A 27,060-nucleotide genomic window follows, 5' to 3' on the forward strand; every position below is an offset into this window, starting at 1 on the left:
CAAGATTGAATTTATCCCTGTAAAAGTATCTGCAATGCAGACTTCTTTAAAGGATTCCAGTAGGAGATCTTATGATGCAGAAACAGGTAGTATAGTATCAAGTTTGTTGGTTGGCACTGCAAATGCATGGGGTGCTATAACTGTGTCAGAGTGGAAATAATGCAGGAGGTCTAGACCAACACTTAAAGTTGCATAGGACTGGAATTGTTCAGGATGGTTAGAGATTATTGATATAGACATATACTATTTTGTTATTTCTGATGTTAGGGATTAGTAGAACTGTAGAAAATGAGTGGTATCTAAAGGGGTTCAAGGTTATGACTCCTTCGAAATTGACAAGACGAATGACCTCATAAGCACATTGAGGTCATCCCGAATTTCTATTACCAAAAGCAAAGTGACTGCAACATTGTGACAGTGGAATATGAATAGTCTAATTGAAGGGAAGGCACAAGTTTGTTGATCATGCTTGAACAGCAACAATGTATTTATGTATGTATGTATGTTCCGACCAGTAAGAAAAACACCTTCACCACACTGAATTCAGTAGGATCTGTTCATCTGTTTCATGCAATAACGATCGTCAGTCTGGCCACTTTCCAAAGTATGGCATCCTTATTAAGTTGCCCGGTTTGTAGTCCTTCTCTATGATTACAAATCACACCAAAGTGTTTATGTGTTGGTTAACTTGGAAGCTATATTGGATTGTAGTAGCTAGCAGAAAATATACGTTTCACTCATTAGAGCATGGGTCTCTGTACTAGTCCTTTCTTTTAACCTCTGTTTCAATATGCAAACAAGTTAAACAACTACACATAAGCCGAGAATACACCATTTCTGTAAACAATGTAGTAAAACATGTATGGTATTTACAGAGCACTACAGCATCTAGGTCCTTAATAGATACACAGTATGGGAAACTAATATCATTGCTCATTAACATACATTGTTCCTAATGTTTCACGTTATGTGGTAGTAAGCTTATAATAATGTCATAGTTCTGACTCGTATTATTCTGATCACTGTTCCATCCATGAAAGCCCATTTGCTTCTTGATAAGAGTAAGATGTTGTATATGTTTTACCCACTGTGCCTTTCTCCTGTACTGGGTTAGGTTACACATTTATTTTAGGTTATTATTGTTGTTTGCAGAAGGGTACTATATTTCTAATTGTGATGATAGAACATTATTCCAAATTAAGATCACAAGGGGAGTCATGGAATTTGTAGAGACCATATTTTGAAGAGAAGTTTAAACAGAGAATGTTTTGAGTGATACTGGCCCTCAATTTGTGTCAACAGAAATGGAAAGATATTGCAGTGAAAATTAGTTCTGTTGGATGATCTCCAAAGTGCATCATCCTAAAACTAAGGGAAAGATGGAAAGCATCAATTTAGTGCTAAGTGGTTGTTTACAACAAGACATTGCTAATGAGTTGAATGAGACATAACAATGGAAGAAGTTAGTATGGCGTGTAACCGTTTTTTTTATTTTGTATAGCACCAGACTATTGTAGTGTAGAGAGTCCAATACTAAATTGTCTCGTGCTTGGTTGAGGATGCAGTGGTATGAGGAGAGTGGACAAAGGTTTTGCTAGCAGGATACATGTAGTATGTGTACAGTAGAGCAAATAGAAGGAGGACCATGACTGAAAAATCATAAATACAAGAGCAAATATTCAAGTAAAAGTGGGTGATTTTGTGAAGGTCGAACAGGGCAGTCATGGTTTAAAGGGAAAACTCAAGTTCTATAATCCACTCAGGGTGATTATGGCTTTCAAGCATGCTGTGAGTGTGAGAGAAGGGCTTGTTTGTATCATGAGTATGATTGCTGAAAGTGAAAAGGGAAGACGGAAACTGAACGGTATGGAGGCAAAATGTGGATTGTGGGACGAGCAATACTGCTGAGAAAGAAGAACAGACTCAGGGCCCGATTCTCATCATGGCGCAGTGAACGTGCTAAATAGCACGATTCACTGCGCCATTTCGTGACACCCAGGCACCACTGCTGTTCTGAAGTGGGCCTGGGCGTCATCGCAAAGTACGGCAGTGCTTTTGCTGTAATCCGCCTGTTTCTAATGGAAACAGGCGGATTGCAGAATCTCGGCAGTGTTTTTGTTAAATAACGAGGGAATCGTTATTTAACGAAAATGTTGCCTATCATATACATCAAAGTGAGCAGCTTCAACATTGCAGGATTTTGAAGCTGCTTACTGTTGTGTATAGGAAAGTGTTCATATACACCTGTGTGATGTATATGAACACTTTCATTTAAAGCGAACAGCTTCAACTTTGCATCCTGCAATGTTGAAGCTGCTCCCTTTGGTGTAAATTAAAGTGTTCATATACACCCGTGTGTTGTATATGAACACTTTCATGTTGCAGCAAAGTTGAAGCTGCTTGCTTTGGTGTACATGAAAGTGTACATATACAACACGGGGGTATGGACACTTCCATTTACACTGGTGGCACTCCTCCAGTTTAACAGCACCAAAAGGGTACCGTAAATGTGCGCTAGTTTAGCGCACATATTAAAGTGGAGGAGTGACACAAGAATAGGCTTCCAAAAACCAGTTTACGAATGTGGCGTTTGCTAGGTTGGTTTCCAACCCATCCTAGCAACCGCCACATGTATTCCGAAAGTGGCGCATCCCTTCCGACTTCGGAAGAATGTGCCACCTTCAGAATAGGTCTTAAGTACCAAAAAGGTTGTTAAGCCTTTTAAAGTCCTTTTCGGTACTTAACACCTACATGAGAATCGGGCCCTCAGTGGTTAGTGAAGAAGGTGATGAGTTCGAGGAAGACTGTATAGGAGAGGTGTATACAGAGAAAATAGTTGGAAGGAGTTTAGTAAGAAATAGTTAGAAGGAGTTTAGTAAGAAATAGTTGGAAGGAGTTTAGTAAGAAGCAAAAGACCAAGAGTGTCAACCACATTCCTTGAAAATTCACTGATTTTGTATAAATGAGCCTTCAATCAAATAACAAATATTACTTAAATTGGTATAGGAATATTTTTTTATTTTATGTTGATTTATACCGCACACCACTACCACCCGAGAGCAGTCTCCAGGCGCTCAATATGGGAACCATTGCATATCATCTTCTGGCACTGCACAGATTACCTTGTTATGTCAAAAATACTCAATTGTGTAGTGCTAGTTTTCCAGCAATGTGTGACATCAGATCAAATGTTAGGCCTCAGGAAATCCTGGGGAGGCAGTTGGAAGTGGAGAGAGTAAAGGTAGCGTTTGAGAATGTAAGGAGCTTCTTTTTTATCTGCGGGCTTGAAGCATTTTTTGCAAATATTCACTAGCCTCAGAGGCAAACCAATACAATTACGCTTTATTAGCATACCTAAGAACCCATTAATACACATTCAGCAACACCTGTGTCCCACAATCATCATTATAAACAGATTGCTGGTCATTTCCTCCTCTCTCTGACTCTCTTCCCTCTTCTGAACTCTTTCATGTTCTCTTCTAGCTCCCACAATTTTCCTCGCTGACCTTCTCGCCGCTTTCCGTTTCTACACCGTTTTCTCGCTCTCCTCTTCCCGCATCCGCGCTGTATCCACTTCCTGCGCACCTCCAGCACTCACTCCCCCTTCCTCTCCTCTCCCTCCCCCAATGCCTTGTTAACAGATTTGTACACACGCCTATTACACATTACAGAGCGATGCATGTTCACGGCTGTCTCTTACCCGATTCCTCCAAACAAGAGATTATCTCTGACCTTTAAATGCCAGCCACAAATGCCACCCATCGCTAAGTGCCTACAAAGGCGCATGCGTTTACGGGCTGCACAAGATTAGCGAAACGGCCCGGGGATCGTGCCCTTTACCTCCTGCGCACTGAGCATGAACGTGGTCAATCGCCCACAGCAAACATTTGCTAGGCATCGCGTCCCGACGTTTGCGCAGCCCTGTCAGGCAATATGGAGCCACGCCTGTCAATGTGCAAGCGACACGTGAGGGGCGCGATCAATATGGCGTCTGAAACGTGCACCGAACGCAAAGGTGTGGGGATGTACGTGGTCCCGAAGCGGCCGCCCTGCTGAATTCAGTCACATGAATTCACAACGTGTGACCCATTTCAACACAAGCCACACTTTATTAGTTATTTCAGATGGGGACGGCATTCCTGCCCTTCATAGGGTCTTTCGGCAAACGTCACCTTACATAGTTTTACTTAATATCTGATTTTCAATAAATTAAATAAATAAATAAACAGCAAAAAAAAAATTGAAGAGGCTGATTCACCAAGAAGATACCGTTAGCAATTTTACTTTAAAGCTGGGATATGCTATGAGATTACTTGCATGTTTTCGAAGTATTGTAACTTAGTACCACCTTTACCATTGGGTGTGTCCTGTCGAATGTTGAAAACAACATTGGGCACATTGATATCTTCTGACCTGGAACAATGCTTGCCATCATTAGACAACTTAATTTGCCTCCAAACAGTAACCACACCCTGGCCCATCTCCCCACCTCCCAACATATAATATTTCTTGGCAACATTTTCACCAAACTTTTCGAACCATAAGAAAGCCCAACACTTGTAACCTGAGGGAAAGTAGGGATAGTGGTTGGCCGGCCCTGTTCAGTGGGTTTGGGAAAGCAGTGCATAGCCTGCTGCTGGGATGGAGTTGAGCCTGATCAGAAGTGTGCTGTGTAAATAAGGGACACGAATACCCAGAAGCACACACTCCTTCCAGTATGCAATCACAGCTACTACACATCACTCCTCGCTGTACCTAGGAGCGGTGCAATGCACAACAAAGCTTCCATCCCGTTAAATGTGGTGAGGAGCTCTTTTGGGCACCCGCCCTCAGGGCACAGACAGGAAGTGAAAGGAAAGAGAAAGCACACTCTATGGTAGAACAGGGTAGAGACAGCATAATTTGAGTAAAACTAGTGCAATAGATCTGTTTCCACACCAGATTTCAACCTCTGTATGACAACATGACATAACTCTGATAAAGGTGTGACATCAGCGCCACATGGGGCTTGGGGTCCAGAACATGTGCTTGGTCAGAAGCTTCCTGCCTCACCTATTTTTAAGGCATAGTAGCACTCATTATATCATCATCCAGTCTTCCTCGTCACAATCCTATGAAAAGTAAAGCATCAGCGTCGATAGACAGAACTCTACTGACAACAGTGATGGCAAAAGTATATACTCATCCCCCTTCTATGATGAGTGCTTCTGCTTCCGGCTCGCCTGTTTTTTTTTTGTCTGTCTCCCAGGCAAGATCTTTACAGGTAAGTATGGCCTTCCCTGTCCTTAAGGTGTCTGAGATATTGTTGCCTGGCTGGGTGGGCAGACAATACAGCCTGGAAAGCTGCTGCACTATACAATTATGCACCCAACATATAAACCAGGGCACAATGTGTCATGTGGAATCGGTGCAGCATGAAACTCGAAGAAGTTGAAATAAAAAGTTGAATTTCCTCATGATTTTACAGGGTGTACCAAGAGTCGGGACCCTAGAAGTGGGGCCGCCCAGATGATTTCAACAAAGAAAAGCATGCATTTCATTTGGTGTTGGTGTTGGCTGTGATGCTGCTCTTCTGAACGTGCTAGGCTCACTCAGCACAATGAGTAATGGCTAATGTCTGTAAGAATCTGGATGGAACATATGATGATTTGCCAACAACATCTGATTCCAAGATTCACCAGCTGAGGAAGTGTGTCTCAAAAGGGATTCCAGTTCTACATGAAAGCATAGATGTCCTTACTAACGACTGGAATGAACCAGATAAGCTGGCAATTCCAAGATTTCTCTCAAGGGATGTACCCAGCTATACTAAAATACGCCCCATCCTGCCAACTCTCTCGGATTAAACAGCAGTAGCATCAGAAGGCGCTGATCCATCTAATGTAATGGATACAAAGGTTGAGTCCTCATTCAAATGAAGCTACATTTTCATCAATTGTCCTATCATAGTATGCTCTAATGTAAACTACATTACCCAGGGCTTTCTGGATGATTTCTCATGACTGCTCAGAGAAGATCATGAGGGTGCAGAAGCCAAAGTAACTACTCCTAGATAGCACATTTGACTCTCTGAAGTCTGCCAAGTTTGCATTTGGTTCTATAAGAGGTGACAGAAGACAATTCTCTCTGAGATAGATGAAGGAAGACACATCACAGAAAGCATCCCTTCTCTGTCTTCTTTTCTTAGGCCAGAAACATTTTGACTCCATGACTCCACACTCAGTGAATTGTTTAAACAACCACAGTTGACTCTTGTACCTGGATTTAAAATTGTATGGGGTTAGAAAAACAGCATGGGTAGAGCTTGCGGAAGATGTTATGCAATCAACTAGGCCTTATGTCATCCAGCTCCTACAAATCAACAGTAATCCTCACCAGCAAGTTGTCCATCCTACATCGACAGAGTGACAGAGATGGAGGGAATAATTCAAAGATTCTGTTCCGTATGAGCAACATCAACGTTGGACCCGTGAGTTAGGAAGACCATCCACCAAGGATCGTCAATCAGTTTTTCAAGTGCCATACTTGCAGATCACACAGGATGACACCTATCCTCGGGAACAAGGAATAAATCACTGCCTTACTGGAAAGTACCCAGCAACTGCTAAAGAAAGGTGACAAAATGTATGTGCCCCTAGAAGTACAAAGGACAGGTTATTATTCCATCATTCTCCTGGTAAGAAAATTCAAAGAGGACTTCCAACCTATTCTGGATTTAAATGTCTTTAATCAGTTTGTGACACACACCTTCTTCATAATGAAATCTGTTTGAACCATCCATTCCAACCTCAGAAAAATTAACGTATGGTCTCTATTGATTTACACGACATACATTTCCGCATTCCATTTCACAAGTCTCACAAAAAATAGTTAAGATATGCTGGAGGAAATTTCCATTTCCAGGTTTTAACTTTTGAGAAGGTTCTGATACCTGCAGTAGTGATTGTACATGGATAAGTGTCAACCGCCACACTTACTTTGATGAGTGGTTGATCCATAACGTGACAGTTGATCAAACTAAGACCCACAGTAAAGCTGTGTCCGTTTGCTAGTAGAGAGTCATGGAAGGGTGAACAACTTTGACCCATCTCAATTGATCCTGACCCATGAGCTGGAATGTATTAGACTGGGATAAAATGCAACCAGCACGCACCAGGAGGAAGCACCGGTGAAGCACCGCTTTGCACCAGTCCCCTGCTCGTTTGATCCCTCGTCGTTTTTTGCTGACAATTATCATTGCTATTGTTTTAAAACTGAAGCTCTGCCCCTTTTGTGGTGACACCATAGAAGAAGGACGCCGCACGCAGCAGCGTGCCCGCACCAGGACGAAGCACCGGTGAAGCACCGCTTTGCACCGGACCCCTGCTCATTTGAACCCTCGCTGTTTTTTTCTGACAATTATCATTGCTGGTATTTGTACTTTGCCACTATTTGGAACTATATGGACTTATTTTCTACATCTAGCCTTTATTTTTACTTAAACATATTTTATATATGTTTTGCAGTTGTTTCAAATCTGAAGCTCTGCCCCTTTTGTGGTGACACCATAAAAGAAGGACGCCGAGTGCCCCAGCGCGCGCATCAGGAGGAAGCACCAGTGAAGTACCGATTTGCCGCTTTGCCGTGGCAAAGCGCGGTGAGGCACCGGTGCCTGTCACCCTTTCTCGCTTCCTGACTGCCTTGTGTATTTGTGTATTTGCTCGTGGCCGCGGGCTGCGAGTAGCGGAAGCAATCGGAGTGCACTTTATGTACTCTCAAGTGAGTGCTTTACACAAACGAATAACCATGAAACCCCCCATTCTACACGTTACATACAGGAATGCCTCTGCAGCCGGCAGTCCCTGAAACGAGCACTAAACTCGAAATGAAACGTACCACCTCCTTTAAACGTTTCTTTGTCACGAAGATCTGCTCTACCCCAAAGCACGCTCAGGCAATAATGCTGCCCCAAAAACTTTGAAGGGGCAAGTAGCTGCCGATATACGCAGCTTTTTTCCAGTGAACGCGGAAAGGGTGGCTGACACTTCCCCCCCCCTACTGCGTGCTTAGCGAAATCGGTGCTTGCTGATAGTTCGGGAGTGGGAGTGGACTGTGTGACTATAGAGCAAGGAACATACAAGTTGTCGTGAACTTGATCTCTCACAGACAGTATGGTGGTGCGAGGAGCCTCAATTACACTGTTGACTCTACAGTCAGCAAGAGATTTTTTCTAGCTTCTGCTGATGTAGCAGTGATCGACTTGGATTCCATGCATACTGATTACTCAGCACAAACCATATCAGAAAAACGATCCTTTTCTCCAAATATGTTTCCAGATGTCAGCCCCTTTAGGCCCAATGTGTCCTCCTCTTTTTTAGTACCTACTCCGAGGCAAATAACGCACACAGAAGGCGTGTCACCCTCTCCTATAGAAAATAGAGTTGTGAATCTGGCCTTTGAAGCCATGAATACGACCATGAATACTCTAGTGAAACTCTTTGAATCACTAAATGACAAGATAACTGCTCAGAGTTCTCAAATAGCAACTCTCCTGGCATGGCAAGCTTGGCCTTGATCTCTGGGTGAAAATGCTTGCTGTGACCGGGAATCTATAGCATTATCACCTATAAGAATGCCCCACACTGACAGAGCTTCCTCTCCCATAACCGAAAATAAGGCTAAGCAGCCCCTATGGCCATGCCCAACTTTAGAAGAGGCCTCTGCTGTACCACTCTTTCCAAACCTCATCACTGACCCTCTAGCTCCCTGTAATGAAGAGGCCGTAACTCCTACTCAGTCTCCTGATCACATAGATAGGCACATTTACACCATATTTGCCAAACTAGCCAAAGGGGCTCCTTTTCTGTCTAAAAAAAAGAACACAGGGTCGGACAAAGTCTGAAGCGACACAGTAGATGTCCCAAAGCAAAAACCTAAGAACTTAAAATCAAAGAAAAACACGACCTCTGGTTCTACCAAACAATTTATTAAAGCTCTGAAAACCCCCATAAAAAGTTCCTCTGTAGCATCTGCGGCAGTTGTGAAAAAATATGTGGAAATTAACCAACTAAAAAAGATCAAATTGGGGTTTCTAAATAAACCCATTATGGAGCCGTACGCCCCACTGGATATTCTCGTGGAGGCGATGCAGAATCATTCTAAATCTTCCGCCACTCCGAAGTTGGCACTGAAAGATGGGTACTTCGTTTCTCCTAAGGCACCTAATCCCATCTCTACCCCTTTGGTAGCGCTAAACAGGCGGGAAGAAATCAGAAGGGAAGTAAATGCTTACATGACTAAATTCACCAAGCTCCCGATTATAGGTGCTCCCAAAACCACGTCCAATGTCACGACCACTCTTGACAAGGGGACGATTGCAGCAAGCCAAAAATCGAGTGAGAAAGGTCCAAATGAGGACGACGGCCTGCAAAAAAATGGCATTGAAGCAGAGCCTCTCTGCAGTAGTGCCGAATGATGCTCGACCCAATTGCAATCTGGCTGCTGTCTCGGGCTTAAGCGCCCCGTTGAAATCCAGATTAGACTCTTTTGAAGGGCGGGGTGCTGAGATTGCTCAGCTACTTCAAGCTCTTCTTCCCAAACCTCAAATAAAAACTCCAATGCCTGCTGTGACAGTTCCACAATCTCGTAAACAACCACCAAAAAAGCAATTGGTGGATCTCAAACAGGATACACATGCAAACATATTAATCCTTGGTTGCCGTCCTGCCCCTCATCCGCAATATCTGCTCAACAGACACAGTCTGCTTGAAATCTTTTCTGATGTCAAACAATTGGAAGATATAGGCACAGCAGACATTGAGCAGGTCGAATTTATGAATGAAAACCTTCTAACCACCATTTGCTTGAAGTTACGATCGCGGTTGGTGCATAACATCATTTGGTCTGCCAAAAACCAATTGTTTGAAATGGGCTTTGTCCTGTTGTTTGGTCCCACTTTTGGTGATGAGTCTTCTAAATGCACGGCCCCTATGTCAGCTCCATGTAATGTTGTCGCTCATGAACAACCGATGCGATCTAAATGTGTCTGCAATTGTGAGACAAAAAGCTAACTAACGCATCAGTGCGAGGACGAACTGTTAAAATTTGCTTTATGGAACACTCGTGGGCAATCCCACCTGTTTAAGAATCTAAATTCCACATTAAATGAGTTTCACATCATTATGTTGCAAGAAACGTGGCATACCACGTCTCCAATTTGGCATGATCACATCATGCACTATACGCCTGCACTTCAAGGCGATAAAGGGCGCCCTATGGCTGGTCTGATTACGTGTATTAAAACTAGCGCTGATCTTAAAATGATCACTTCCTACTCGCCTAATTCATTCATGCAATTGACTATAATCTCAGTTTGTCCGTTCTGTATGCGTTGGTTAACATTTACTGGAATTGTCAGGGGATTGACGATATGAATTTTTTCAATGATCTTGCTTGTTTGTTAGACTATGTTGTCATTGTCAATTTGCATCTCTTGTCACCTGGCAAAGCTCGCGAAATTGATAGACAAACTCACTGGAACCACATAATGTCCTCACATGGCTTAGTCATGCTTAATGGATCATGTGTGGGCGATAGACCCCTAAACTTTACCTGGCATCGCGGGCAGGCAAGAGCCATCATTGATTACATGTATGTTGACTCAAGATAGTTGTCACATGTAGCGTGCTTTCAAATAATACCGGCTGTAGACAGCGACCATCATATGTTAACTAGCTCGTGGTCCATTCCTCACAGAGTGGCATTAAATCTGTCATCTGCGTATTCTGCGACTGCGAGGGCAAATGCTCAAGTGAATCGGATAAGGTGGTCTGAAGAAAGCCTAATCCAGTTTTCAAACTCTCTCCCATCTGCTTTTGCCCACTCATGATTTAGTGGGCAGAGACACGCAGTAAATACGCGGAACATAAAAAAGCCCTCAGAAACAAGAAGGCATACCTTTGATGGTCAAGTCAAAAGTAAAAAAACAGAATATTGTGCATTGAGACGCAAAGCCGCTCTGCTCCCAACTAGCCTTAAAATAGCTGCCCTGACCAAAGCAAAGACAGGTTAGAGAAATTGGTTGCGGACACATCACTTTTTTGGCTCTGGCAAAAGGATGGTGAACATATGTTGAATCTTATACATAATCAGAACACCGCACAAATTTGGGCTACTCTTAATGAAGCTGTAACCACACTGCAAACGCTAATAGAGATTCATAATGTATCCGAACAGGCTTGGATTGAGCACTTTACGAAAATGTATGCCTCTCCAGTGCCTGTAGGTCCAGTACAGGAAGAGGAGCTTTTGCCTGTGTTTGATCTTGAAGTATCAAGAGCTGATATTCTTTATTACATTTCCACAATAAGTCAATCCAGAGCCCCGGGCCCAGATGGGTTATCAAATAAGAACTTTAAACTCAATCCCGAACTTTGGACTGAGATTTAGTTTCAAATTTTTCAGTACATTAATGTCACAAAAAGCATTCCTTTATCGTAGAAACACTCAATCATCATTCCACTTTTTAAAAAAGGTGATTGTAACAAACCTCAAAGCTATCGACCAATTGCAATGTTGGATTCCCCTGGCAAACTGTACAGTCATATTACATTGCAAGAGCTGAACAACTGGACTAGGCTTAAAGGAAAAAGATATCCCTTCCAGGCGGGCTTTGTTTTGGGCGTGGGCACTACTCCCAACATGCTTATCCTTAACTTGATTAAGAGCAAGTATGCCGGACGTAAACAAAATCTATACATAACCTTTGTCGATTTTAGCAATGCGTTCGACTCAGTCGATCGACAGTTGCTATTTAAGAAACTTGAACAATATGGTTGCCCTGTTTCTATTCTTACTCTAATTAAACTATTGCACTCAAACACCTCATTGCAAGTTAGACTTTCCCTGGATGGTTCATTGTCTGCTTCCATTCCAAAAAATCGAGGACTTAAACAGGGGTGCATCTTGGCCTCAACAATCTTTAACCTATTTCTACTAGATATAGGCACTAAGTCTGAAGAGTCCATTGCAGATGCCCCCAAACTAGGCCCACAGAAAATCACCTGGCTCTTATATGCTGATGACCTTGTGCTACTATCCTGCTCTCCTTGTGGGCTGCAAAACCTGTTGAACACACTTCAAGAGTATGTGATTGAGAATAATCTCAGCATCAATCTAGACAAAACACAAATAGTAATTTGTCATCCCTCTGCACAGAAAAAACATCTAGTTATAAATGGACCCTTCAAAATCAGGAGGTACTGATAGTTACGCAATACAAATACTTGGGTCTTCCATTCACAGAGTTGCAAAACGACCACATCTATACAGCAACTTTGGATGCAAAAATGTGCTCATTATCCTCCCAAGCTAGAATTTTACTGTACAGATTTGGAAAATTTACACTAACTCACATAATGAGTTTTTACCAACAAAAAGTGAGTCCTATTATTATTTATGGTGCAGAAACAGGATCACTGAAACCAAGATCATTTTGGGACCACTACGAAACATTTTTTTGGAAAACTGTATTAAAACTCCCCAAATGTACTCTGCTACCATTACTTCGGTATGAAATAGGAACCATTTCCATGCACACCCAAGTGGTGTGGAAATTTTGCTCTGTGTACAGAAAATGCCTAATAGGCTCCACTTCTCCGAACGTCTTGGGCATCCTTGCAAAACACCTGCTTACATCTATTCTTGATTTGCCCAAAAAATTGACTGATTATGTGTTAGAAGCATTAACCAACGCTGACATTTCTCTTGAACTACTTTTACTGAATCCCACTAAAGCCAAATTGAAACTGCATCGAGTGGACTGGATCCACACACGCAATCAATGTTCAGACTATGTGGATGGTAGAACCATAATGTTTTTGCATAAAAGACCATGCACTATGGAACCCTATTTAGTGAAATGCCTGCCCAACTTTGTAAGATCTCAAATGTTCCAAATTGGGCTGAAATTATGTCCGGCAAGACAGATCTTAGGCAGGAGATGTTTTATTTCTAAAGATGACATATACTGTCAATATTGTAAGAATCCACTCCAAATTGAATCGCTGTGTCACTTGGTAGTTGACTGTCCTGCTTTGACCTTAATTCGGAACCAACTGTTTAATAAGTGCTGTCATTTTCTATTATTTTGTTCCAGTGAGGAATTTTGGGCATACCTCCTGACCAACACAAAGACCTCCATACAGATTGCACTGGTACAATTTGTTAATGCTGTAATTCCATTTTAGCTAATTTGAGTTGTATACAGGTTGCACTTTGAATCACATAGCTTATGTGTAATACGACTGTGGGGAGATGAAGGGGTCATTTGTCCTCGTGTTGGAAATTGTGATGTTTGTGTTTTGAAAACTCAATTCCCTTGATTAACATTGAATTGTGTAAAGATGATATTTTATCTGATTTTTGTAAAGTAACTTTGCTCTGTTGTAATTTCGTACATTTTGAAAGGTTGATTTATCAGCCAACCAAAAAAAAAAATGCAACCAGAAAGAGGGTGTATCTTCCAGCCAGACAAGCTGACAATCATTAAGAGTCTTCATTGTCTGATAACCCAGAGATGGCTACAAATTCAAGGGGAAAGGTCTGACTGCATCTCATCGGTTACAAGGGCTTGTCTTCACCTGAACCCATTAGTGTGTCTCATTCATAACAAGAAACCAGATGCCAAGACTATGAGATGCTGTTTTTCATGACTCAGGATACTTCCCAATCCCTTCAATTGTAGTTTATGGATGTAAATGTCTACAGAGATTTTGAAATCCAAAGGATTCCCATTATCATGATGACAATAGATGAAAATACAATGGGTTTAGGAGCAACACCTATTCAATGAATAGTAAATAGGTTATTATCTTAAATGTAGGCTCAGAGGTTTTCCAATTTGAGAATAGTGTTCACCATATTTCTATTCCTGCAGGGTTTCCCCAATGCAATGGAAAAGAAATCTGTTCATATGTGTACCAACGACATAGAAGAAAATGTTGCATCAACCGACTCTAGGTAGAAAATCGGCAGACCTCGCCCACAACCTTCTTTCTTGGGCAGAATAACACCTCGTCCACCTGAGCGCTGCTTCTATCTTGAGTAAAGGGAATGTCAAAGCAGACTAGTTGAGCAGGAACATTCTGACATCCCTACACCTCCCTGTAATCATTTAAAATGTGTGAAAATCTGCTCAAGGATGGGGACATCTTTCTTGGGGTGAAGGCATCAGGAGTTCACCCCACAACTTCCCTAATTTGCTGCCTGAGCAGAGGTCCCAATGCCTGGGAGGTGAATGCATTATCACTGTGCTAGGCCGAGAGTGCTGTGTAGATCTGTCCTTCAGTTAAACTAATTCCTAGAGTCCTGTTGAATGCTTGTTCTAAAGGATTGGAGGTAATTCTCATAGAATCATATTGAAAATGAAACATTGTTTTCAGTGCTGCGTCCACTGTTGGTCCAGGAAGTATGGATCCTTCCAAACCCGCCTTGCCCTCTCAGGTGACTGTTATTCAATGGGGCAGCTCTACAGAGACTCAGACACTTAGCCTTGATGTTTAAAATGGAAGGCCTGATGGAGATGGGATTGTTCTCAAAAGTATCTATGGTAATTCAACATTCTACGTCTCCCTCCACCCTCAAGAGCTGAAATAGACGTTCTGGCTAATTCTTAGTTTGGTACCTTAAGTGTGGTATCTTCCTTCGTTCATGTGACTTGTTTAAGATCCTTCAATTTCTTCAGGGTAAATTCTCTATGGTGTTGGGATTCTTCGCAAACAAGTTTCATAGCAATAGCGTTACTGCAAACGGAACGTTTGGAGAGACCACAGCCAACATAACAAACACAGAGTTTTATGTTTTTTTTGATCGCTGGAATCTTTTCTACTTCTTGCTCTTCTCCAAGGGAATTCCTTACTTCCACAGACATTTCATTGATAATTCATGTATTACAGAAAGCTCCCTTTCTACCACTGGGAGACATTTTATTCCATTCTATTAAAGTGTTGTTTTTAGTGGCTATGACAGCTGCAGAAGACGGGGGAAAAGTTACCTAACTATGTACCGTCTGACTACACTGGCAGTCAGACTACATGCCCTTGTGCTACCCTCTTGCCCAACGGCCAGTCAGTCACTTCGAGTAAGATACGGTGGGGTTGGTGTATGTGCCTCTCAATGGTTTCCTCTATTGCAGTTTCATTCCTTCTCCCGATTGATGTTAATATGGTAATACAGGCAGTACATGCCAGCATGATGCATCATTCGGTCCCTCCATGCATGCTAAACTAGTGGCACACATACAGGGTTACCAACAACAAGCTGTGGTGGCAGTGCTGGCAATGGAAACAAGGTGCTGGTGGATGATGTCAATGCCACAGCTTGCAGAGAAGCCAGAGGCGATTTGGCAAGCTGAGTGTGTAGGGTGCTGAGCATTGCTTTTGATGATGTGTCCAGGACTGGGAACCTGCAGATGTGTAATTACTGCCACTGCTACCTCCGGCGTGTCTGATGGTTTTGACTAGAAGTAGTCCTACGTAAAGGACTTTTCAGGCAATGCTTCGATTCCATGTTATTGTGCACAGTGGCGGTCCACAAAAAAGCAACACATCTTTGGTGTTCCACACTTCAATGGTGAGTAGAAAAGTTTGCATATGAAAACACCTTACTGCTTCCTCAGTGTCTTCCCCTATAGATACTAAAGTGCTCCCAAACCCATGAGGAGGTGGGCAGTTTCTGGGCCCAGTATGTTCTACATTTGACAAGGGACACCTGTGCTTGACTTGTTGCTTCCTAACGAGGAAGCACAGTTGCAGAATCCTTTTTTTCTTCATCCTCCGGAGACAACTGCACTGTGAACACCTGTTTCTCCACTTCTTACCCTCACATCCCCTTCTTCACCACCACATTTGACATCATCTTGATGAGCCTGTGGTTTGTTGTGGCATTGTCCACGAACATTTCTAGTGAATCCACAACTACAGTACACCTCACCTGTACTAGTTTATGCATTACCTGCCAGGCCTACCCTGTCACATCTAACACCACTGTCACGAGGACTCCCTGTACCAACCCTGCTTCCTGTACCTCCCTCTGCAGCATCAACTCCTATGGCAGTGGTAGAGCCTCATTCGTGGTCAGTCCTGCCTCCTTCCCATGTGTCCAAGTCTAACATTCCATCATCCCTGCCTCATCTCCTCTTCTCTTTGTGGGCTGTCACACAATGGCTCTTACCCCTCAAGAAACATCTCCCTTTGCTTTGAGCATCTAAACTTACATGGTCCACAACCACAAGAGGCAAATGATTCTCCTATGGGTCTTACCCTTCTCAATATATATCCTCATCCCACAAAAAGACAACCTTATCTTCTTTGACCAAATTCCTATCCTTCTTCATGATTGCAAATGTCCTTTTCTTATAGATACGTCCTCCACAAAAACAATAATGCTGTGTGACTGACTAGGGCAAATCATTGGATCAAACAGAAATCACAGACACGCAAAGGAGGATGACTGGAACAAAATGTCTAGAGGAGCAGTTATATGCCTGCGCAGGATATCCCACCCTCTAACTCCTATGTTGGAAGCCTGAGATTGTGCAATGCATAACTTTTTTTTTTTTTTAATTTACTTACACATTACCTGGTTTTTATTAAACCTTAGATGCAACCTTTAAATACATGCATAAAATTGTTTACAAAGAGTTATTTACGAAGAGTTGTTTGCGAAGAAAGGAGAAGAAATAAAGAAAAAAAAGAAAGGAAAAAAGAAAAAAAAAAAGAAAAAAAAAAGAAAAAAGAAAAGCCAATCCTTTTCCTCCTCAAAGAACCAGTCTATAGAAGTTGTTTTCGTCCAACGTTTGTGATTTCGATATCCTCCATGGTGGTGAAGATTAGCCTCACAAGCTGAAGTACGGCTAACGACAATGAGAGCCGAGCCCCCCATCTGATGCAAGCCCACCATTCGTCCTGCGTTTTCGTTGTCGATTCCTCAAGGAATCTCCCCAAGTATTTGGCTCTTATAGAGTGGAAGGGCTCACACACTAGCAGAAGGTGTTTCAAGGTCTCAAAGCTTTTGTTGCACATCCGGCAGTTTAGTACTCTCTCTTCCTGGGCCTTTGTTCTCCTTTCTGTAACCACCCGTGTTGGATAGAGGTCCAGACGAAATCTTAAGAAATTTTGCTGCTCAGATGGAGAAGGAAATCTGTCAAGGTAAGATATGACCGATCCTCTTCTATAGTGTTCCGCTGGTTTGTCCACGTACAGTTTGTAGCCTTTCACTTTTTGCTCTGTCCGAATCCATTCAAGGTCCATTAGTTTATGCTTCACCCTCATTGGGTTTTCAGTTAATGTTTTGCCCGAGAGGGCTAGAGACAACAGTATAGAAGAGCATGACTCATGCCAAGTTTTTAGAACTTCTACCTGATTCCCTTCCATAGCCTCCTTATTATAGAAAACCCACCTACGCCTGGTGGATGAAGACATTTCCTCAGCAAGGATAAGGATTTCCATTCCATCAGAGAGTATAGGGAGGACAAGCCCAATTCCCTCCGAACCCGTTCTATGGGTATTGAGTTTGGCAGTGCCAAAACCCTCTTCCAAAACAGGCCTTCAAACGGTTCCAGTTTTTGGGGTCCATAAAGAGGTTGGCCTCTGATGCGTAGGTAAGTATAGGTGCAACTTTCAATTTGTAAAAATCCAGAATTGGAACCATGGAAAACTTACAGTAGTGCCCTTTAATAAGCAACGCTTGGGATTCAAGTTGTTTACTTTACTTCTCAAGTGGACGATGCCAGGAACATCGCCCAAGCTGTTGTTTAGGGTTATCCCCAAATACAACATCGATGCGACCACTGGTATTTGTTCTGCGTTCAAAGACCAACTACATTTGTTCCGCTTCCTGGCCCTGCCACTGTCACCCAGTATCAGGATTTTAGATTTTTTGGCGTTTATTCTGAGGCCATTTTTGTGAAAGTAGAGAGACAAGTCTGTCAATTGTCTCTGCAGCCCAATTTCCGTCTGGTCTACGAGTAACAGGTCGTCAGAAAATAGTAGTCGTCCAACAGAATGGCCAGTGATTTTAGGCGGAAAGCATCTCGTTTTCGTGAAAGCCTCAGCCATGTCAGATATAAATAGACAAAAGACCGCTGGGGCCAAGCGACAACCCTACTTTAACCCGTTTTCTGAAAGAATTTTGTTAGACAGTAGACCCTTTCTGTCCAACCTTATTCTTAAGGTGGTATCACAGTGAAGGGCTTCCATGGGTTCTGTCAAGGCTTGGGGACAACCCCATTTCTTAAGTTTGTCCCACAGGATTCTGCGGTCCACTGAATCGAAAGCCTGTTCCAGGTCGATTGAAGCAATGTAAATCGACCGTATCTTTTTCTGGTTGACCAGGCACTTAAGTATACTAATAATGATATGTTTAAACTAGTGCCAATCCCCTTTTGGAAACCGGACTGCCACTGATCCTAGTGGTGGGACATCAGACTCCATTCATTAAGGTGCCTCAAGATGATTGCCGCAAATATCTTGCCGACCACATCAAGAAGGGTGATAGGCCTGTAGTTACAGGGGACAGAACTATGCCCCTTCTTGAAAATGGGGACCACTATAGGGGTCCAGGATAATGGCAGTCTCTTTTCCCTTGCCACGGTGGTAAATAGTTTGAACATAAATGTTGCCCAGCCAACTGGGTCTTTCTTCAGAATCTCATTGGTCAGGCCATCTGGGCCTGCCACCCTCGACACATTTGACTTCTCTATGAGATTGGTTATTTCTTGAATGTCAAAATTAAAGTCCCATGCGGCTTCTGAGTTTGTGAGGGACTTGGTGTACTCTGGCCCTTTGGATGCATATAAGTGTTTGAAGTGCGCCTCCCACACTTGTGCAGGTACTGAATTTGTTGTTTTTGATTCCTCAGGGGTGTTCAAGTCATTTATTAGCTTCCACACACCTGCTGTATTTTTCCGGGTGGCAAGCTGCAGCATTCTTTCACCGTCTTGCTGAATGATTTGTTGTTTGTGATGAAATAACCAGTTCTTAAAGGTATTTTTGGCTTTTTTGAACAAAATTAAGTTTTCAGTCGTTTTATGTTTTTTCACTCGTCTTCCCAGTCTGTTAATGTCTCTCTTTCTTTCTGCAATCTGAGTGTTAGAAGACATACTTCTTCGCAAAGGTTGGCTTCATGGAAATGGCCTGCTTTTCTCTAAAGGCCTGTAGGAAGTCTGGGTATTGCAGTATACTGCCACCTGGACAAAGTGGATCTGAGTTCAAGGCCAGCAGGGAGGATGTTACCAACGACAAGTTTCTTTTGTTGATCCGTAAACGATTACCTCCCGAAGAAACCCGGAGATTCTGATCTTCTTGATGGTTCCTCCTTGATGGATTTCCAGAGGCCCAGTCTGTGCATTCGAGTACCAGAAGATTGTGATCGCTTAGCTCTGTAGGTGTCACTTGTAAGGAGGTCAATTTTGTTCGTAGATTTTCTGTGGCGAAGATGTAGTCGATAGTACTTGAGAGAGCCCCCCTCTTCCATGTTGCAGCTGCTGGTTTATCACCCGGCAAGTTGCCATTGGCCATGTAGATGTTTCTCTCGGTCAACTCCTTTTCGAAACCCAGTCCCCTTCTTATATTCTCAGCCGCCCCAATTTGTAACACTTTTATTTTGCTGCCTTTCTTGTCGAAGCATTCCATATTAAGATCACCACAGAGAAGTACCGCCAGGTTTATCCTAGTAGACCTGGCCTCGTCAATTTCCCTTAGCAAGATATTTTTAGTACTCTGCTCGTTTGCCGAGCTGCTTCTCCAATAGATGTTACAAATTAGCAGCAACTGGTTCTTGGTTTCCCAGTGGGGTGAAGTTATTTGTGCAAAGGTGAATTGAATTTCAGGATTAATGTTGATTGAGGTGATTACAATTAAGCCACTCGTTCTTTTTATTGCAGTTAGAAGGCCTGCCATTGGACGACCTTTCGCCCCCTTCGTGGCCGGGTTTAGGTGTACCTCACAGCCCTCCAACACAGGTGTCTCCCTCAACCAGGTTTCCTGGAGGCAAATAAGGTCGTATTTTGTTAAGTTTATTTCACTTTATCCAAATAAATGTACAAAACCCCTAGTGTTCCAGCTAGCTATTTTCTTAGTCCTGAAGGGGTTCCTAACGCTCTTGGTCTGGCGTTATAGTGAACCTGCCAATGTTCCAGCTAGCCAACTCCAGTCCTCTTCACTGTGGACCTTCTGTCCCACCGTTTTCTTCAAAGTGACACACCTACTACCCTTGTAGATGCCAAGCTTAACACCAGCAGTTCTGTCCATGCCATAGCGAGTATTTGAAAAAAGGTACCCCCTGAGGAAACCGTATCAAATGTTTCCCCGCAGAGACGATAATCTGAGGGAGGAACTCCCTGAACGAATATGAAAAGAAGCAAAAAGAGGAGCTGGTGACATCACGAAAGATGAGCGTGACGCACTGAGAATACTGGCTGAAGAGAATGTATGGATTTTACAGAAAATGATGACGAAGTTAAGAATTGAGTAAACTTTCATATGCGAAAAGAAGATTGCATGTGTGCAAAGCACTGCAGAAAATACAAGCTGTTCAATAACTGTACAGATGCTGTAAAGCAAGTAGATTTAGTAATCTTAGGAGCTGGCTATATGTAGTGAATAGACTGCAAGCGAAGCCGGCATTGTACAGAAACTGGACATCGGTGCCATGAATTTCGTAAACCAGAACACAAGGGGAGAAAGGGCAAGAACCGCGTTAAAGCAAGAATAAGCTGAGATCGTGGGAACAAATGGTGAGGCTGTCTAGCCTGGTGTCAAAGCTGAAGTAGCCAAAGTCGGCTATCTATTCTTGAAGGCAATGATTGTGCGTAGCTGAATCATCCCTTGTTAAGGTGCAAAGAAAGAACATGCATCGTGCCAAGTTTTATTAATTTAAGACATTTAAATGCTGCAAAAATGGGCCAAATCGTGGTCTTCTGTCACGTGAGCCAAGGAAGGAAATAGAGTTGAGCGTGGAGTTCTAGAACAACGATAGTGAGTGCCCGCACTCCATATATGCCCAGAGACAAGAATACTTTTCAAGGCCAAATTCAAAGGCAATGTTCATGGCAGAAGGCTTGGGTGATGAGAGATGTTGGGCTAATTGGAAGGGGAGGTAAAGTCTAGTTCACCTCCTGGCACCTGGGTCTGAGCTTGCATGCTGCTAAGTGAACTGAATGTTCCATACATGGCACGTTCATGCCAACCAATTATAGAGGGCCGTATAAGGAAGGACCTTATTCTTTGTGAGCAAATGATATACTGTATACTTAATAGTGTAAATGATTAAATGTTTTACAGGTAGGAATATGTTGTCCACCTGACAGCAGAGGACCAATCACAATCCCAATCCTTATAGAAAGTATACTTAGATGTTCCCCTTGAGAGTATCCAAATCCCTTGTAGGTTTTTCTTATTTGCCACGTAGTAGGATGTCATGTCTGATGTATTTTTTGCATATAAGGATGTTTTTATAAGAAATTTACTGAGAGCTCGAGCGAACGTCCATTGAAGTCTGTTGTAACTCCCTGTTTTAGATAATTGTAAATAAAACAGCACCTTTGGCATCTTCCTAAATTGGTTCAATTATTTGGTGTCTGAGTTATTCTGCATCCCCATCCATTGCATGCACGATGCCCAAAGGTATATTTTCGTTGATAAAGTCAAGCTAATGGAAACTGATGGGAAAAGTCAAACAGTGCCTTGTAAGACAATGGCAGAGAATTGTGGGATTTGGAATGCAAAAGTGAACTATGTAAAGATGTCTATTGAGGACCGCTATTAACACGGGAAGGACCTTCTCCCGCCCAGTTAAAGCACCACACTAAATATTGTTATTTCTGTAATATTAAGTTCACTTAGCCCTGTCTGCACCACATATAATACAGAAAACAGATAATTTACACACGCCACCTTCTTTGTGGCATACAAATCTACGAAATCACACAATGTGTTGCATTACTACAGTACAATTGGGCAGATTCTCATTTGGTTATCAGCTTAGAAAGTTCAAAGGCATTTATACATTTAATATGAATATGGTCTTAATCACTAAGCACCCAAAATGCATGCATTTGAGACCATGTGCAGTTTATTTGAAATATGCAGCTTTGTTCCTTCTTTACCCCAATATAGTCTCAAACCTTTTGGCTACATGTATCCCTTGCTCACTCACAGGAGAGAGTGTATTTCTTTCACTGAAGACTCACACCTGTCTTATTTTGACAAGAAGGGTTTGGGACCATAGAATGGATGGGGATTTTCATTTTTGGGACAATGGTGCCTTCAAATGAAAGGCAGGCTGTTAGTGAACAATTCACTTTCAAAGGGGATGCAAGGTGCTGGGATTTTTGTTTTGGGGACACCCATCTGCTTTATAGGCTATAGTGTCCAAAACACAGTGGGAATGATTTTTGTTAGTTTCAAATTCTAACAGGATTCATCCTTATTGCTTTTCTATAGGAGAATTAATTTGATTATTTTTAATGAAATATCCTAAGGGTCCCGGCAGTTTTACCCCCTTCCACTAATGGAAGAGAACCCACTAATGGAAAGAGATGGATTAAAACAGAAAGATTCCCCCCACACTTCAGTTTATAATGGGTTTGCCCCCATCCACTTTTGTTGTCATTTGGATGAATCTACTTACATGGGAGAACATGGTTATTGGGAAATCAGGGAAACAGCAAGGCTCATATTTGGAAAGCACCAATCTGGTCGTAGGCTTCTGTCAAGGATAGTCATCAGCACCTAGTCCTCACCTGGCTCCTCAAATGTCAGGCCTGGTCAGCTTTTAAGTTTCCCAGTCTCTGCCTCCCACTCAAGGTTTAAAGCGGCCTCTCATTGTAGACAGCTGTTTCCCGCAAGACGGTTTCTAGTCTGCTTTTCTCCTGGTTAGAGAATCTAAGTGTGTATAGTACCTGTAACACACTACAAATGATGAATATTCCCACACAGTGGATTGGACACTGATTTTCTCCCCCACCTCTCTAGTCCGGCCTCTGCCAGCCGATACGGTAAGGGGTTTAGGAGGTCGGGATTATAGATGATGAGGTGAGGAGATAAATGCATCATTGCAAAAATGACATTTCATTTACATTTTGGTTTTCTCAGAACATTTACAGATAACCACCACAAACTATGTATTTTCAGATTCAGAGACTCCTTCCAGGCCTATTCAAATTAGTTTGGTATTGGCACAATGTTACTCGAGCACGCTATGATTTATTCACAGTTTATTCATACACCCAAATAGTTATGAACATCAAACATCACAAAACACATATTAATTGTACTTTCTATCAGCTCACAAAGTTTCACATGTCTACCATTTATCGGAGGTAGACAGTCATACATTTACTTATAATTCAAATTACACACATTGCATGATGTTGATAAATACATAGAATGGACAGGATTTTTGTGATCTTCTAAACGAGTCCTAATTTAGCTCATTATGACGCAGAGTTCTCCTGTTATTAAGGAAAAAGGAGTCCGTTGTTAATACGTAGCAATGCATAATAAGAAGTCTTCAGTTTCACATTTCAGAAAACCCAGGCATTTTCCTTTTTCCAAAGTCATGTGACATGGACATCTGCTTTTCTATGTTGTCTGTTTATACACAGTCTTTGAAGTTCCATTAGGATTATCTGAGAGGCATTTTATTGGGGTCACAACAGTCCTGAAAGGTCAATTCTTTTGACTGCCTTATCTGATCCTTACACAATGCTGATCTAAAAAATGTTATATTTTGTTGGATTTACTGAAATAGACCTGTTTTCCTGCTGAGCTTCAGCCAAAGGACTCTGAGGTCAGAACTCCAGATACACAGCCAGGCCATTCAGTGGGGTAAGCTGCAAAAGCAAACTACAATCACATTTGCAAGCTGAAAGCAGTGTCCTTTTAAATCAAAAGATGTGTTTTACATGTCATACATTTTATTTCAATACATTGCATTTAGGCCTGCTTTACATGGGTTAATATATTTCTTTAATCTGATGGTTGAAAATACATGAGTCTTCCTCTTGAATTGTCTACACATATGCTACTATGTAACTTGGGAAATCAGTGTCCAGTCTAAAACAAAGTAGGCCTCTCCATTTTATCTAATGTCACTTTGCATGGCGGAAAGTGATTATTTTAGTTTGTGTCCAATTAAATGTGTCACTTGGCTTCACTTTTAGGTGTAATGCACAGTTCCTTCTTCATTTTCCAAATGTGCAGCATTTTAATGCATGGCAGTCTCATGTATCATGCTGTTGTTTGTTTCTCTCAGACAAAATGTCCCTTTTACATAAAGCCAGCATTTTCAGAACAAGTCTTTTGGAATCCATTGGGCACACTCTGCTGTACCAGTGTTTTAAGGCACACTTTCCTTCACCTGAATGCCTTCCCATTTTGGTAAAGTTGAGTGTTGAGTGAGGCCCCCTTTTCACACTTGCTAGGCCTCATCCTGGAAAGTAAGTGTTTTGGACTGGTCTGCATGTTCCAGTGGATCACATCCATCAACCAGCTTCAATCTTTCAGTAGTGGCATTGCTTTGCATTTTAGTTCGTCATTCTGCCTGAAATTATCCACCACAACTATAAACAAAATGAAGTGATACAAAGGAGAAAGCAAACAGTTAAAAGGACAGGTAACACTTTTTAGGAATAATGGGAAAGTAAAGATAAAAAGGAAGGATGACACGTGTGGCTTATGAAACAGACAGACAGAAGGGGACAAAGAGAAAACATGAAATGATAGAAGAATAATATGCTGGCAAGAAGATTCTCCATACACTTCCATAATCTAACAAAACTTCTCAAAAATACAAGTTTTGTTCTTATGCTGTATACTCCTGCCCCTACAAACTAACACAACACACAAAGACAAAGACAAATCTAGTTGATCATATTATAAGGCTCAAAAAACCTGCAGAGCTCTTTAAATATTTGTTGGGAATCAGTGACACTGTTTGACCCGCTAAACAGAATCCAATGCACCCAAACCACTAGGACCTCTGTCAGTGCAATTACTGACTGCCTGATCTGGCAGGAACTCCAAATAGCGAGGCACATTGTTATTCAGTTTGATACACAAGCAGGCTGGGCCAAAGTCATCCCAGCCTTACTGGGCACATGAAAGGGGAAACATGACGAATGATGGCAATACCTGCTGCATTATGGGAGTATCTGAGTATCTGATGGCCACCTTGCAAAATGGTGTGGACACTTGGCAGGCTGTGGGAATACCAAGACCTATAAAAGCCATACATGACATGTCATGCTATGGTATGCTATGTTATTTTTTGTTTTTTTACTGTGTCAGTCATTACTGAAGCAGTGGCAGAACCATGAAGGGGGGCGGGTTGGTGACTGTCCCTCCTAGATCCTCCCTGGTGCCTGCGTGCACTTTGCAGACTCCCACAGGGCTGGCGCTCTGTTGAGTCCGAGCCCTGATATAAACAAATAAGAATTGTGAGTGGTGTGCCAACGTGTGCAGCACAGTGTGCCACTGATTTTTTTATTTATTTTTTAAACCAACAGAGCTGAACACTAGACGTGCTGATATTCTGGGGTACAACAGTGCGGTGTGCCGAAATGTGTCCAGTGTGCTGTTGCCACAGGAAATGTAAGGTGTTTGTTATTATGGATGTAGGTATGTGTGTTTATATGAAATGCATTTTGTGTGTGTGCAGTAATAGTTGAGTGAGTAGTCTGTAGCTGTGCGTGTATGTATGCATCCATGCTAATGTTAGGATCAGAGCCATGCGAATGTTAGGATCAGAGTATGTCTGGCACGTATCTGGGCGTACGTGTGTGTGTGTGTGTGTGTGTGTGAGAGCATGGGTTTTTTATCATATCTGCAAGCGATTTACAGAAACCAACCGTGCAATGTGTACTCCTTGCAGATACTGCTGCTATAGATAGGTTGTGTGTCAGCATACTCACGAATGTGATTTATAATTACTGACAAGGGCAGGTTGTGGCCCACATCCAATCTATGCCAGTAATGGTCACCTTAAATCACATGCATGAAGTGCTTCTGCCTTCATGCAAGTTATTTAAAATGAGCATTATTGACATAGATAGCTTTTAGCAGCAGCTTCACGGATGTGACTTAAAGTGACCAGTACTGCCATAGATAGGTTGTCATATCTATATCAATAATGGACACATTAAATCCCATGCATGAAGTCTCTGCCACAACCTATTCATGCCAGTAACCATTAATTGAAATAATTTGCATTAAGTTCTTCATGCAGGTGTTTTAAACAGGAGTTGTTTATCCATAATGGCAAGGGGGTGTCACACCTCCTGATCCCAAGATGTGCAACCCCAGAAATACTCACTCAGCTGCCTGTTTCTAAGGGAGTGCTCCTGAGGTGCCTTGGACTGGCAAGGGGAAATGTGGTTTCCCTTAGACAGTTCATAGCCCAGTTGTGCATGTCTAATGGACCATGCGAGGCCAGGGATGTTGTGCTTCTCCATCCTCGTATGACTCTTGGAGATACAGGTTGATGTACTGCACATTTGAATGTGCAAATGGGCACTCCTGTCAGTAGCAATCCATCTACTGTGCGCATGTGTATTAACTAGGAAGCACTCTGCTTCATGGTTCCTGTTCATGCTGCATGGCAACCAAAGGACTTTCCGGAGCCTACACCGGGGATGCGTGAGGATGTGTGTGAATCAGTGAGTGTATGATGTATTGGTGCGCATGTGGATGCTGTGTGTGAATGGAATGAGCAAGTGAATAGGTTTTGTGAATTAGGCTTGTTTGTATATGTTTGTGCTGGGTTGGTGAGCGGGCGTGGGTGCAGCAACAACACAATTTCTTACTGGGCATCTATCACAGATACCCACTACAAAATCATCATCCTTTCTTTTAACTAGCTGTTGATGAAAAGAAATTATGATGTGTTTTTTATGTGGGTAGGCTGGTATTTTGGAGCAGCCAACTTTGACATTTCTTATTGTGACATGACGTTTTATTTACTAGATATCTATGATAAAGCAAACCATTTAAGTGGTATGACTTATGTAGACTGGCATTTTGG

Source organism: Ambystoma mexicanum, chromosome 10 (genome assembly GCF_040938575.1).
Source record: "Ambystoma mexicanum isolate Mex_15411 chromosome 10, UKY_AmexF1_1, whole genome shotgun sequence".
NCBI lineage: Eukaryota > Metazoa > Chordata > Amphibia > Caudata > Ambystomatidae > Ambystoma > Ambystoma mexicanum.